The sequence below is a fragment of the Oryzias melastigma genome, linkage group LG1, assembly GCF_002922805.2.
Source record: "Oryzias melastigma strain HK-1 linkage group LG1, ASM292280v2, whole genome shotgun sequence".
Lineage (NCBI taxonomy): Eukaryota > Metazoa > Chordata > Actinopteri > Beloniformes > Adrianichthyidae > Oryzias > Oryzias melastigma.
The window spans coordinates 17025220-17025471 of NC_050512.1; positions in this window are offsets into that span (position 1 = coordinate 17025220).

Below are 252 nucleotides of genomic sequence, written 5' to 3' on the forward strand. Positions count from 1 at the left end.
AATTGATGTATTTTGAGTTTTCTTACAGTAAAATAGACGCAGAGCAACAATTAATTTAGTTAAAGTAACAAAATTCATGAAAAGTTGTGAAATTGGAGGAGAAAGTTGTCACAATTCTGTCTAATTCTCAATTCTCTCAAATACATTTCTGTTGAATTGAGATATCTGCCGTTGAAAAAAAAAGCTGTTGATCTCATCTTAATAATGAGTGCAACTCAAATCTAAATCATGTTTTTTTTTTTTTTTTTTTAA